We start from the raw sequence: 12,958 nt of genomic DNA on the forward strand, positions 1-12,958 counted from the left end.
CTGGTGCATCACCTTTCAAATAAAGTCGCATTAACAAAAAATATTTTCTATATTTACTAGTTACGCAAAGTTTTGTATCTTACATTACAGTCAACCTTTCTTCACTGCACTCTCTTTATTGGACACACAATAATTTCCACTGAACTTCTCCTTATACAACTTGAGCATTACTTCCTGACCTTCACTTTCTCTTGTTCTCTTCCTTTACTTCAAGCAGATCATAAGACTAACCACTTCTCAGAACTCTCTCGTTCTTTCTTCCATTAATCCACTCTGAAGTACTAATATTTTCCAATTGTTTGTTCTTTAAAATTTTCAACAAAATTTCTGCCCACACTGTAAGGACCAGATAGCTGACTTAATACATGTATTTTGGAGCTGTAAATGTGTCTATAAACTCTGGAACTTTCTCAAGGTACAATTACAAAAAATGGGTTATCAAACATCAACATTAACTTGGGAATTCACTCTTGTTACACATTCTCTCACCCAACATCCCAAGAAAACAAGCAAATACACTTAACACTTTTCCTACTAATGAAACTGTATATAGCTTTTAAATGGCTAGATACGATAAATATCTCTTGGGAGGGTTTTAAACAAGTAGCTATACAACACCTTTTAGCTCATAAAATAGTAATAGATAAAAGAAACAAATACATGAAATCCAGAGAAATTTGGGAACAAACCTTTAACATCATATTAGCATAATTCATCACACAGCAACTTAGAAATGCACTATAATGGAACCAAAGAACACATACAAGTTCAGATATTAAATTACTTGGATATTACGAATGTATATACTGTCTATATAACTGTGGAATTAACAATGAAAGCATCTATGTACATAGTGTAAATAGATATGTTGTATGACCTATATCCGGTGGTATTTGACATCAATGTATAACATATGTATATGTGTATGTATGTATATATGTGTGTGTGTGTGTATGTATTTATATATATATATATATATATATATATATATATATATATATATATATATACATATATATACATACATATATATGTGTGTGTGTGTGTGTATGTATGTGTATGTATGTGTGTATATCTATATATATATATATATATGCACACGGTCATGTTGTAAGATGTTTTTTATTTGTGACATTTATTAATGTAAAAATAAAAATTGAAAAAAAAAATTTTTCACCAAAATTATTACCAATAACTCTCCTACAAATTTTGATCTTTTCTCCTACGTAAGACTTGGAAACTTGGCAGAAAATTCACTCGCTCTCTCCATGGGTTTACCTAGACTCTATTTCTTTGCAATCTTTGGGGTTAGAGGACGGCATAATGGTGAGGGGTTTACCTCAAAGAAACTACAGGGTTTGCTTCCCATCAAGGGAAATTGACAAGGCTTAAAATGGCCCACAAGGACAGCTAGACTACAACTTGCATATAAACTTATGAATCTTGAAATGTGTACAATGAAAATAACCATCACACTTTCAGCAGTGCACCAGCATTCTTTTATCTCCTCAATGAGCACATACAAGGTTATGAATCACTGGTGCTTCAACCCATCTACTAGCCATATACAAAGCTGTTTAACCATCTCTGCATTCTCAATATCATTCTTCAATTCAGAATTACTAAACCTTTCCAATATTTTTCTCAACTCTTACATCCTTCTTTCTCTTTACATCTTTACACACTCATTCTCTTCCTCCTCTGTTTTCTTCAAATCTTTCATTTCAGTTGGCATACCCACTGACCAATCTCTTGTCCTACCTCTTAACTACTCGTTATCTCCTTCTAAATGCGATCAGAAATTGGTGGCATTTCTACTATATTCCCATACCAAACAAATTCCTTCAATATCTACTGAAAATATTTACAATGTTTACATCTGCAGTTCTTCTCAAATACTTAGTTGCCCTTAATGTTTTCATTATCAAATTCTCAATTTTTCTCTTCCAAACCTGTTGATGAAACAAATGTCATCACCCTATTCCCCACGGTTTCCCTACATTAACAGACAAATTCCCTCTTTTGCTTCAGTTCCTACAACTATATCTTTTTCCCTCTTCTCTTTCTTTCAGCACTTTCTCTACTTACTGCTAAAAATGTTCCACCCTCTTCCCTTGCTCTAGTTTTTTCCAAAGTCTATACGATATATGTTCTTATTACATCAGATGATCTCTAAGGTGACTCCTATTTGGTGGGTTGACAACTGGTACATTCTCATCCTTTCTCTTAAACTGTCTTTTTTACTATCAAGCCTTCCCCTAATCTTACAGAGTTGCTCCTAACTGCACCAGCATACGTCATTATGTCAAATGCAGCAAAAGAAAAACATTCCCAGCTACTGTATCCACAATTTCACCTCCAGTCACTGAGGGAGTATATTACTGCATAAGCAATGTTGGAAACTTAAAATGCGCAAAAACATCTACTTTTTCAATATACGGTTAACTACAAAGGGAGTTGCTGGATGGAGGTGCCAACCAGACAAGGGAAATCAAAGGATTATCAGGGTCCATTAAAACAGGGTACCTCTGTAAATCTAATACTGAAAGAATGCAAGTGTAACACCTGTGAGTGGATAGTGCAGCTGAGTAAGTAAACGTACCATAAAAAGAAGTTATGTCTTACCATAACGTTCCATCTGTATTGTTGATCCTCGTTCAGTCATTATGTAGGGGTATCTGTTCCAAGCTCGCATTAGCTGCAAACTCTCGATCTAAAACTTTTGCCCAGAATTCCCCTCTCCCTGTTACCTCAGATTGAGTTTGCAAGTCAAAAGAAGGTAGAGGCTACCTCTGGTCAAATGACCTAAAGGAACTGGATGGTGAGATCCACTAGAAGCCATAGGAGGGGGAAGGAGGGAGAGTCGTAATGACTGAACGAGGATGAACAATACAGATGGAATGTTATGGTAAGACATAACTTCTTTATCTGATATTTTTAATCCTCGTTCATTCCTTACGTATGGGACAGAGTCCCCAGCTACCTCTATTCCTGGGAGGCTCTCATGGAAGGACATTCCTGAGCACCATAGAACCAAAAGATGCTCTTCCCCCTGGAGGCCAAATCCAATTTGTAATGATTGATGAAGGTATGAGGCATAGCCCAAGTTGCAGCTGCACAGATGTCATGTAAAGAAGCTCTGGCATGGAAGGCAGCAGAAGTTGCCACCGACCTTGTCGAATGAGCCTTGATGGCAGTCGGTAATGGAATATTACGTTGTGTATAAATGAAGGTCACAAGGTCTTTCAACCATCTAACCAATGTGACCTTAGCAACAGCACATCCTAATCTAGGTCCAGAATAGGCCAAAAATAACTGGTCTGATTTACGAGAAGCCTTAGTCTTATTCAAGTAGAAGCGAATTTCCCTGTGAATATCTAGGGTATGTAGGCAATACTCTCCTTTTTTTGAATGATTGGGGAAGAAAACTAGCAATTCAATGGCTTGATTAATGGACATTTCAGAAATCACTTTTGACAGAAAGGAAGGATTAGTTCTCAAAGACACTCTATCTCTATGAAAAATCAAGTATGGACTCTTGATGCATAAGGCTTGAAGCTTAGAGATACGTCTGGCAGAAGTAATGGCGACCAAAAACAAAGCTTTCCATGACAAATATTTGAGGTCGCATGAAGAAGCTGGTTCAAAAGGAGGCACTGTCAGAGCTTGTAGAACTAATGACAAGTCCCATGGCTGAATAGGTTCTCTAAAAGGGGACTTCAGATGACTCACACCTTTTATGAAGGTCTTGCATAATTTGTGAGACATAAGAGAGAAGTCTTGGACACCCTCATGGAAATTAGATATTGCAGCCAAATTAACTCTAATGGTAGAGGCCGACAGACCCCAAATTCCCGAATTAAATAGATCGGCTAGATACCCTAGATCTATCGACACTGGTGCTGAAAAAGGATCTACTTGCTTTTCTTTCAACCAGTTATTCTAGTGGAAGACTTATGAGATGCAATAAGAATGTCCCATACTGGTAAAGAACGATCATTCTGCCTGGCAATCAAGGGAATTGGAGAAGCCAAGCTGTGAGCTTCAGGCTGTCCAAGTTGGGATGAATCAGATTCTGCGGATGGGAGATCAACCCCCGGGTTGGATGGATAATCCATGGTTGATCAAGCAAGTGAGGCCAGAGGAAGGGGAAACAAATCTGACCAGGCCAATATGGTGCTATGAGGATCACCTTGCTCTTCAACCGACGGGCTTTCTTCAGAAACTGGGGAATGAGGGGAAGAGGTGGAAAGGCATAAAGAAGACCCAACTGCCAATCGTGGACTAAAGCGTCCCTGGGTGACTGTCCCGAAGGAGGAATCGGGGCAAAGTAGTTGCTGCATTTGTAGTTGTTCGGGGATGCAAAGAGGTCGCAGCAAGGACGGCCCCAGGGGTGGAAGATCTCCGCTGCTATCAAGGGATTCAGGGACCACTCGTCAGATTGCAGAATGCACCTGCTGAGTCTATCACGTTGGAAATCCCGGGAATGTGCGTTGCCAGAAGAAAACGGTTGGTAGCCATCGCCCATTGCCATATCCTCATGGCCTCTTGACAAAGGGGATAAGATTTGGTTCCGCCCTATTTGTTGATGTACCAGACCATCGCCATATTGTCTGACTAAATCGCAATAGTCCCAGACGGCAGCAGGGGATGGAATGCTTGCAACGCCAGAAGCACTGTCCTCAGCTCCAGAACATTTATATGCAGATGGGCCTCCCATTCAGACCAAGTGCCTTGGACTGTCTGACCCTGACATAGCCCCCCATCCCATCAGGGAGACATCCTGGTCACTGTAGCCTTGGGCTGCTGGGGGGAGAAAAGGCGAGACCATTGTGACGGGTTGTGGGTCATCCACCAATTTAAATCCTGTTTGTGCCTGTGGGTTACTCGAATATTGGCTGAAAGAGGATGCTGAAAGGGATACCATTAGGTGAGCAGTAGCCATTGTAGAAACCTCATGTGAAACCTGGCCAGGGGGAAAATGGTGATAGGGGCTGCCATGGAACCAAACAGCTGTAGGACAGAGTGAGCTGTGGATTTCTCTCTTGAAAGGATTGTGATCAGTTGCTGCTTTATCCTCAGAATTCTGTGCTCTGGAATGGATGTTCTGCAATTCTTTGTATGCAATATGACCCCAATGCATTCTGTGGACTGAGATGGGGTGAGATTGGATTTTTGCCAGTTTATGGTTATGCCTAGCCTTTTTGAAATGAGGAGAGAGTATGCCAGGGCTTCTTCCAATAGATGTCTGGTGGGGGCGAAGATGAGCCAGTCATCTAGGTATGGAAACACCTGGAATCCTTGTAGTTGCAAGTGAGCTGTGACGACTGCCATGCACTTTGTGAACACTCTGGGGGCTGTAGAGAGTCCGAAGAGCAGTACTCTGAACTGGTAGTGACTGGCTCCAGCACAGAAGCGCAGAAATCTTCTTGATGGCCTGTCCACTTTTAAGTGGCAGTACGCATCTTGTAGATCTATCGAGCACATCCAATCGTCTTTTTCCAAAAGCTGAAGGATAGACTGTATTGTGACCATCCGGAATTTTTGTACTTTCACAAATTTGTTCAATACACTGAGATCCAAAACTGGTCTCCAGTCCCCGGTTTTCTTTGGCACCAAAAATAGTCTTGAGTAGAGTCCGGATCCTACCTGGTCTGGAGGGACTATTTGGATGACTTTTTCTTAGCGGCTTTTCTATCGCTAGTGCTGCTTCTTCCCTTTGATTGGGTGAAATGTCGGGTAAGTTTGTTTGGGGGGGGGGGGGCAGGACAAAGATTGAAGGGGATATGGTAACCTCTGGTTATTATCCTTTGTACCCAAGAGTCGGTGGTGATGGTTAGCCAGGCAGAAGGGTACAAGGAAAAACGACCCTCAACCACCTCCAGAAGAAAAGAGTTGGGCCGCCCTTCAGGATCGCTGATAGGATTGACCAGGAAAGGAATCCTGGTTATGTGGACCCCCTCTGCCCTGAAAAGGGCGTCTTCCCTCAGTTTCCCCCTCTGCCTCTAGGGGAGAACTAGGCCTGTGTCATGGAAAGGACCCTGAGACTTTTTGTACCATATCTTCCCACTCTTCTGGTTTCTGGAGAATGTTTTAAATACATAATGGTGCCAAAAGGCCACTTCACAATCAATAATGAATTAAAGGCGCCATTATGTATTTAAAACGAAAGAGCAGCTGCATGCTTATGTTCTGAAGAAGTCTGCAAGAGTCAGATGAAAGCGCTTAACCTGGGATTTATTTCTGTTTTTGTGTAATAAACTATTTGCTTTGTGTCCGAGCCGAGGAGTTATTGTGGTTGCCTTCCACACCAGTTTCTCTCACTTTACGTTGTTGCTGTGCTGTGTTTTTCATCTAGCCAGCTGAGAGGCAACTTTGTCACGGACCTCATCAGACACTGCACAAGCCAAAGTTTCAGAGAGCTCAGATACTAAATCCCTTTGAAGCCTGGTGAAGTATGCCATATAATTCAGGGACCTGATTGCAAAGGTCACTGATGCAAAATTATGCTTCCCTATTCTGTCCAGAGCCCGTGACTCTTTGTTGGGCGGATGGACAGTCTGGCTTTCTTCTTCCGCCTGGTCCTTCTTGGTTATGGCCGCCACCACCACAGCATCTACACCAATGGGGGTCAGTAGCAGGAGGGGACAAAAATTTATCTGGCCTCCGGGGAATGGCCTCAATGGTGTCAGGAGCCTTCCACGTAAGCTGCACGAGTCGGACCAGTTCGTCGGTAGGTGGAGTAAACCCAGGAGGTAGGGGGCCTGGCGCAAAAAGCCTGCAGGAACACAGACTCTTCAGAGGTCAGGTTAGAGGGCTGCCAGTCACCTCTCTGTTTAAGGATTTCAAGGATATCACCAAAGGATACCTCAGAGGGTGAGCGAGGGGATCCTTCCCCATCATCAAAGTCTGTCTCTTCAGTAAGGGACTCCTCTGTGGAGTCCATGTGCTTCCTCTTGCACAAACTTTTGCAATGAACTTCCACAGAGGGAGAAGCTGGGGAAGACAACGCAAAAGGGGTTTCCTGTGGGAGTACATCCTGAGGCCCTTGAGCCTTGTGTCCGCTAGGAGCGACTTGTGTACATAGTGGGCCAGAAGAGCGTGGGGAGATTGACAGCACAGTATCGCCAGCAGATGCCAAAGCCTTCTCCATTAGTTGGAAGGCCGGTCCACCTGAAGAGGGGTGAGAGTCCTGGACAGGGGTCACCCCTCCCCTAAGTGGCTCAGCCTGTCGACTCGGAGTCCTTGGATGGCTGTGAAACACCAAATTACTTGCGCCACAGCTGACATCCTGGGTCGTAATAAAACTCTCCTGCCACAAAGGCAACTGCGGTTCCTTAGTGAGGTCCATGAAGGGAACCATAGAGGGGGAAGGCTGTGCTATATCAAAGTGCTTCAAAGGCAATGAAGGAGGAAAATAAGTAGGGGTCTTTGGCAAAGGATGATCACCTCCCAAGGAAAGATAGGTCTTGGGGGGCGGGATACCTCTGGCCAAAAGCACTTGATCCACAAGACGCAACACGTCATGTTCAGAGAGGCTTCTAGTGGATTTCATGGATAGAGCTGAGGGGGAGTCAGATCTATCCATGGATGGGACAAGCTTGGTGCCCACATCACCAGTCTGCACTGAAAACAACGGTGCCGTAAGGGACTGTACCTACAGGTGTCTACACAGAGGAAATCATCAGTGCCGAAGTCATGCTCTGCACCAACTGTAAGGTCGGTGCCGTAGCCGGGACCGAAAAAATTGGTGTCAGTAACTGAGTTGTCTGTTCCGGGTAAGGTATCGGAGCCGATGTGGTTACAGTCTGCGCCGACAGAATAGTCGGTGCCGGTAGAGAGGTATGAACCGAGGAGCCCCTCGGTACCGATACGGTAAAAGGCACGCTAGTCGGTGCCAAAGTCACAGATGGCGCCAATGGCCTCGGTGCCAAAGTCACAGATGGTGCCAATGGTCTTGTTGCTGAGGGTCTAGGCACCGAAAGCGCTGGTGCCGAAAGAGTCAGATCCGAAGTAGAAAGCTTAGCCTTCTTGGGTCTTGGTTGATGGGAGTCCCCAGCCGGGGACGAAGGAAGAGATTTGGCCTTTGAAAGATCATCAGTTTTTTTCTTATGGGATCTAGGAGAGGTCGAGGCCTCCGACCCAGAAAGAACCTCTGAAAAGGGAGATTTGAGTAGTCCCTTCAGTAACAATTTATTTTTCCTCTCAATCAATGTCCTGTTAGAGAAGTTCTTACAAATTGCACAGGTCAGATCAACTGATAAATGCGGCACACACAAACAATAGACACACAGAGAATGTGCATCTGAAGTAGATAATTTATGTCCACAATCTGAACATCTCTTAAATCCTGGACTACCTTTTTTATCCATTATAGAAAAGAATGAAACAGAAAGAATACCAGCAATGGTACAAGAAATACCTGAAGGTAATGAAGAAAAGGGGTCTACCAACGATGGTATATGAGAAAATACCTCGCGGTAAAAAGATTGGAAAAAAAATTAAGAAAGATAATTGCTAAATGCAATAAGGTTAGAGAAAACAATTTAGACACTTTTCTGAGAGAAAAAGTTGTTTTAGACTAGAAAACCAACAAATATTGTACTTGGCTCAAGAGAAGTAGTTTGACATGACTGAATGGCGACACGGCAAATAAAATCTGGGGGTAACAGGGAGAGGGGAATTCTGGGTAAGAGTTTTAGCTCAAGAGTTTGCAGCTGACGCGAGCTCGGAAGATGGCCGGCTCGGTTCAGAGGTCGGAACAGATACCCATACGTAAGGAATGAACTAGGATTAACAATATCAGATCAGTAGATATTCGTATCATAATGGTAGATATTCGAATTATCTCTGCTGCAGTAGCCTAAACTATATGGGTTATATCCTACAGAGGAAATAAACAGCCGGCCAGCTTACAAAGCTTTGGGCAGCTAAGTAAACGTACCATAACAGTAGATATTCAAATTATCTCCGCTGCAGTAGCCTAAGCTATATGGGTTATATCCTGCAGAGGATATAAACAGCCAGCTTACAAAGCTTCAAAGCAGTTTCCACTCACCCAGTCAGCTCGAGTTGAGCCAACTAAAAAACAGGTTTGGGTGCGAACCCTTTTAGAGCTTTCATGCCAACTGAGAGAAGAAGGCTGAACCCTGACTGGACACTGCTAAGAACAACAAAAAAATCAACTGTCCAAATCCTGGCATAAAAACATACTACAAAACAAGGGGGGGTAGGGTGGTGGCTACTGTAGCAGGGATCAAGTGGATATCTCCTGTTACGGTAAGTTTACTTACACAACTATACTATGTTCTTCATACTGATCACTGCTGCAGTAGCCTAAGCGATACAGGTAGTTTATCAAAGCTTAGAACTTGGAGGTGGAAGGAGAAGGGTCCAGGAGTCCCTGGAGAGTGATCCTTGCAAAGCCTCTCCTAGATCAGGAGAAGGAATCTAACTAGTACTGATTTGTAAACGTATTTACAGCAGATCAAGTTGTAGCTTCTACAATACTTAGACAGTACAATCCTTTCCAAAATGCCACAGAAGTCAAGGCTCTGGTAGAGCAACCTTGACCCTGCCTGGAATAGTTCTGTTTTAGTGGGAATAAGAACATTAATAGCCTGAGACAACCATTTGGAAATAGTCTGCTTTGACGCAGGTTGTCCCTTTTTACTTTCATAGGAAATGAACAACTGATTAGAAGTTCTGAAAGATTTTGTTCTGTCAAGACAGCATCCAAGGTGTGAAGCATCTTTTCTCCTTCATTTTTGGGTTCAGAGAACACAATGAGGTGAACAGTTTGGCTTAAAGTAAACTCTGATATCATTTTAGGCATAAAAGAATGATTAGTCCTCAAAAAACACCACTCACTCACTGTCTCTCTCTCCCTCAAAAATGAGATAAGGTCGACCCCACCATGACAGCATACAACTCAGATATTCTCGTAGAGGTAAGAGCAACCAGTAAAACTGTTTCCATGTTAAGCACCTCAAATCGGCCAGATGAGTTGGTTCAAATGGAGCAAGTGTTAGTTTCTCTTTTTAGGTTCCCAAGAAGGTGCCACCAGTTTTCTGGAGGTCTCTTATGCAATACTCCTTTCAAAAACATTTCCACATGAGAATGCCTTGAAAGAGGGGAATCTGTGGGCAGACATGGCTGACAAATGAACCTTGAGATATGAGTAAGACAGGTGATAGAAAGTAACTCGCACAAATATTGTAAAACCAGAGAACCACTAGCCATAAATGGGTGTTGGTTATGTTGTTACCATCAACAAGAAAACACTTTCCATTTGCTAACATACAACTTTCTAGTAGCAGGCTTTCTTGTCTCCATTAGTACCTGCTGGATACCCTCAGCAAACAGGTGCCTAAAATGTATTAAGACCCTAGCATCCAGGTAGTCAGCTGAAGTTGTTTGGGGTTGGGATGTATCATGCACCCCTGGCTACTTCCAAAAGAAGGGAGAACCACTGTTGCCTGGGCCAGATGGGAATCACCATAGTGATTTTGGTGGATTCCTTCTGATTCTTTAAAAGTTCCCCGGATATCAATGGAAAGGGTGGAAACGCATACAGGAACATTACTGTCGAAGGAAAAGAAAAATCATATGTCGTCCAGGCCTTCTTGCATGGAAAAAATAAAATACAAATAAATACACAGTCAACACAGCTAAAAGACACTGGTTTTATTCAACAACAAATATATGTGCACACAAACACTCCCCCATTGATCCTGAATTGGAATGAAACTGATTTGTTTTAGTGTTGTGATTTTGTTTTAAAGAGTTTTGTTATGTTTTTAAGGTCTTGACAATGTCTTGCATATATGTGATTAATAAGATAAAAACATATAGATTTTTATTTTTTCAGCGTTCTTGGTTACTTACAAGGTGCATATCTTTTTACCTATAAAGATATAGCTCTGGTTTTTGATTGGTTGCAGATGATTTAAATATCTGGTTAGGCTTTGCTATATTCAGTCTGAAGAAGCAATTTGTGAATCGTGAAAGCGCTCACTATTTATCTTTTGTTATTGAATAAAACTAGTATCTTTTAGTCCTGTTGTCCGTGCATTTTTTGTATTTTTTTTTTCTCGTTCTGTGGTGCTAAGTCTTTATCCAGTGACTTGTTTGATTTTTTGTTCTTCTTGCATGGAGTTCTGGAGCAGAATTTTGCCAACTGATTGTTCAGAAAGGAGGCAAAAAGTTGTACTTGAGGAGCTCCCAACAGATGGGTTAAATTTTGGAAAACCCTCAATCTAGTTTCCATTCACGAAGATCTGCCTTTATACTGCTTAGCTTGTCTACTAAACAATTTTGCTCCAACGTAATGTAGGAAGCCTGTAGAGTGAGACTGTGTTGTAAAGCTATATCCTATGCTAAACATGGGCAGCCTGCAAAGGGATAAGTACTAGTTCCCCCTTGCTTGTTTATATATCACATCCACTGTGATATAGTCTGAAACAACTTGGAGATCCTGGGGACCAAAGGTGATTCAGAGTGTGAAGTGGCTTGAAGAGACCAAGCATCTCTTAAGTTTATGCGACTGTATCTGACTTGTTGTCCCAGATACTTTGCACTCCTATCCCCCTTTTCAAGGCTCCTCAAGTAAACTGGAAGGCATCCACGGTGACTGGCTGCTTTGAAAAGAGGGGAAAAGGGAAGAGGATTCAGGGATATTTCATGTCTCCACCAAGTGACTTCATCTGAAAAGATAGAGTATTGGTGCTGGGATTAAAGAGACTTCAGCTACCATTGTATCTTTCTCATGTGTCTTGCCAAAGGTATCAAGAGAATCACAGATGCCACGAGACCTAGAACCCTGAGGTATTACCTTGCAGTGACTGAAGTCAGAGCGGAAAAACCTTAGAAAAGATCTAAATATAGATCTGTTGTTTGCTGTGGAAGTAAAGCTCTTTGTGCTGAAGTGTCTAGCAGACACCTCAGGAACACAATCCTTTGCGAGGGATTCAAAAAGACTTTTGAATGCTCTCTTGGAATCCTAGCCTGTGTTGCTCTCTCATTCAAGTGAGAGTTTCCCAACACTTTGAAAAAGACTCTTCATAAGCAAGTCATCTAGATATGGAAAAATGCGAATACCCTATAACCTGCAAGGGGCTATAACAAGAGCTACACACTTTGTGAACACTCTTGGGAGCAGTGGATAGCCAAAAGGGTTAGGCAGAAAACCTTAAGAAAAGTACAGTTGTGTACACTTACCATAAATGTAGATGTTAGAGTGTATTCACTGTTGCAGTCATCACACTTGGGTTATCTGCCTACAGGTAGGTAGCCCTCAGTCGGCCCGAATACCACAGTCTTGGGAATTCTGCGTTGGATGCTGTCACCTCATCCATGACATCAGGTCGTCGTCAGCGGGTATAAAACATGCAGCCGATGCCATTACATCAGTTTTTCTTGCCCCAGATGTCAGAAGCCCCCAAAATAGGAAGCAATCAAATGGTGTGGAACACCTCCAGTAAAAAGTAAATACCATTTCAATAAGATATGACCAAATAAGAGTATAGGTAGAAAGTATAGAAAAACATGGGGCCGGAGGGAAGGTAAAGTACAGTTTTGTACCTACCATAAATGTAGATGTTCCGAGTACTAATACAGCTGCAGTCCTTACATATGGGTTCTCCTGCCATCAGGCGGGTCCTCGGTCGGCCGAATTCCAAAGTGTTGGTCCGGCGTCGGTTGTTGTCGCCTTCTTCCCTGATGTCAGTGCGACAGGGGTATATAAGACACGGCCGACGCCATTTTCTTCAGTCTTTCTTGCCCCAGATGTCAGGTGCCCCCAGAAGGAAGGCAATACATAATTTATATATCTATGTATAGTCATGCAATGCAATATAATCAAAATTCAGTAGTTGCAAGCAAATACACCATAGAAGGATAACCCAAACAGGTTGTTTGTGGAGGAGTTAGCCACTAGGCCTGTACCAAGAGGGGAAGG

At 42.5% G+C, this 12,958-nt stretch overlaps 1 protein-coding gene across 1 annotated transcript in view; it reads right to left on the bottom strand.

The window, feature by feature from the left end:
- Window positions 1–12,958, bottom strand: part of ZNF687 (zinc finger protein 687) — a gene marked incomplete in the record, with an annotated part of 1,307,099 nt that overhangs the window by 2,532 nt on the left and 1,291,609 nt on the right.

This window comes from Protopterus annectens, chromosome 8.part0 (assembly GCF_019279795.1).
Source record: "Protopterus annectens isolate FY-2018-M chromosome 8.part0, PAN1.0, whole genome shotgun sequence".
NCBI lineage: Eukaryota > Metazoa > Chordata > Ceratodontiformes > Protopteridae > Protopterus > Protopterus annectens.